Source organism: Sinocyclocheilus anshuiensis, unplaced genomic scaffold, assembly GCF_001515605.1.
Source record: "Sinocyclocheilus anshuiensis isolate Anshui unplaced genomic scaffold, SAMN03320099.WGS_v1.1 scaffold416, whole genome shotgun sequence".
In the NCBI taxonomy this organism is placed as follows: Eukaryota; Metazoa; Chordata; class Actinopteri; order Cypriniformes; family Cyprinidae; genus Sinocyclocheilus; species Sinocyclocheilus anshuiensis.
The window spans coordinates 1072052-1074894 of record NW_015554105.1 but is presented as its reverse complement, the minus strand read 5'-3'; positions in this window follow the sequence as shown (position 1 = coordinate 1074894).

Genomic DNA, 2843 nt, shown 5'->3' with positions numbered 1-2843 from the left:
CCTAACAACGCCCCTTAGCTGTTATAAATTCACTGTAAACCACGGCTTCACGGGGCTTATTGCTTTACTAAACTCTTGTACATTTGTCTTGAGAACTTTATGTACCAAATAATTTCAACCGATCAAACCAGTTTTATTTGGGATAGATATTCTTTTGTTAATATTAGACGTCTTTTTAATATTTTGTATTCTCCCCATTCAAACAATCCAGAGGTGGTATTGTCACTTGACGCCAAAAAGGCACGTGACTGTGTTGAATGGAACTATTCCAAATTTTTGGGAAATTTGGATTTGGCCCTAAAACCCTTTCTATTCTAGAATCTTGTAGTTGTTTCTCAGGATATAAGTTAAACTTCTATAAGAGTGAGTTATTTCCATTGAATGCTGCTTCTCTTCAGATTTCATATTCAGACAAGGTTGTTAGCAGTCATTTGAAATATGTGGGACTCCAGGTCACCTGTAAACATTCTGACTTGTTCAAAGCCAATGTTAGCCATAATTATGTCAAGTCTTTATTCCTATCCTGGAAATGTCATTCTCTCTTTTTAATAGGAAGGACGAATATTATCAAAATGAACATTCTAGCCAAATTTTTGTATTTATTTCAGTGCCTTCTTATATTTATACCTAAATCTTTTTTTTTTTTTTTTTTTTATCATTTTGCAATGGAATATTTCATCTTTTATATGGAATAAATTATAAGTCGTAACAAATTAGTCAAAATCATCACATGAAACCAAAATGCCTGGGTGGCCTGGCTCTGCCAAATTATCAAACTTATTATTGGGCAGCGAATATATAAGGAATATGCTATTTTGGGTACAGCATGACGTACAACTTCAGAAATTACAATGAGCACTGATGGAAGCCGCATCTCGCTCCCCGGCAAATTTAACATCCTTCCTATGTGTACCCATTCCCTTTAAAGTGGAAGTGAAGCAGTCAGTCAAGTTTACATTATTTAGTAAAATGATTTACACTTTAAAAATATTTAACGAACACTATTAATGTAACCATTTCTAAGAAAATAGGATGTTTTGTTATTGGTTTTGGAGCAACGGTGACGCCATCTTGGATTACCATAGTGTGTGACGTCACGGGGTTGGTTTGCTCCATTGGCCAGTGAAATAATATAAGCATTTCTTTACTTTTTTTTAACACACAAATGTTATTTTAACACACAAATGTTTTTGGTTTTCACCATAATTTGGATGAATATCCAACATCAAACGGTCTATATCACAAAGTTTTGATTGTGGTATCCCAAACATTGTTTTCATAACATGAAGTGCAAGATGATGTAAACAAACAACGCTTCATTCAATATTGTTCATGTCCAGGACCGCGTTATCCTAATGGGCAACATGGGATGCAGTCCAGGGCCCCGAACACTAGGGGGCCCCCGAGATAATTATCTTTTGCATTTTAAAACTCGTTTTGATCGAGGTAATTATGAAGTGGAAATCGGTTTACTAAATGTAAACTTGACTGACTGCTTCACTTCCACTTTAAGTACACTACTTTCGTTAAAAACCTTGTTAAACATTCAGTTAGTATTTAGTCTCCGTTTCATCTCACATTAGGGCCCTGTCCACACGAATGCGTTATTTTTAAAACCGCAGCTTTTTTTACACGTTTAGGCCGTTCGTCCACACGCAAACGTAGCACCAGGTCACTGAAACCGAACATTTTTGAAAACGCCTACCAGGGTTTAGATTTTCAAAAACGTCCCAGGTTGCGTATGTAACCATGGTTCCCCGAGGGAACGAGACGCTGCGTCGCAAGGCCATACTTCCGGCATCCCTACTAGAGCTTGCTTCACTCCTAAGAAGCTAGCGCCGGCTGCACCTCACGTGCTTTTAAAGCTTCCTGGTCATGACGTCACCCGCCGCTGATGTCTCGCCCATCGTTCGACTGATTACACATATGATTCAGAGCTTGGTATCGCTGAAGGCGTTCCCCTAGCATTCCACAACTCTGGGCGGGGGTGAAAGATCATACCCTCCGCCTGTGAGAGGAGATCTCTTCTGATGGGAATCTCCCATGGAGTGCCGTCGAGGAGAGAAATCAGGTCCGAGAACCACACTCGGCCCGGCCAGAACGGGGCTACTAGCAATAGACGGACCCCGTCCCGACGCACTCTCTCTAGAACTCCCAGGAGCAGAGCGATCGGGGGAAAGGCGTACAGACGAAGCCTCGGCCAAGTCTGTACCATAACATCCAGCCCCAGTGGAGCTGGATGAGTCCGAGAGAACCAGAGGGGACATTGCGATGTCTGACGGGTCGCAAACAAGTCCACCAGAGCCTGGCCAAAAACTCTCCATATCTGCTTCACCACCTCGGGGTGAAGCATCCATTCCCCGGGCCTCGGCCCCTGCCTCGACAGGATGTCTGCTCCCATATTGAGATGCCCAGGAATATGAACTGCCCTCAGCGAGAGGAGCTTGCCCTGGGACCACACAAGGATCTGATGCGCCAGCTTGTGTAAGGGGCGCGAACGTAGACCTCCCTGGTGGTTGATATAAAAGACCACCGCTGTGTTGTCGGTGCGTACCAACACATGGCGATCTCTTAGGTCTGGAAGAAAGTGTTTGAGGGCTCGAAACACGGCCAGCATCTCCAGGCAATTGATGTGCCACGTGAGATGGCGACCACTCCACAGACCACGGGCAGGGTGGCCACTCATGACTGCTCCCCAACAAGTGAGGGACGCGTCCGTCGCTAGCGTTACGTTAAGGAGCGTTAAGGAGCTCCCAGCACCGGGCCCTGAGACAAGAACCAAGGTTTCCTCCACATGTCTAAGGCACGTAGGCATCGCCGCGTGACCTTGATCATGCGAAGCG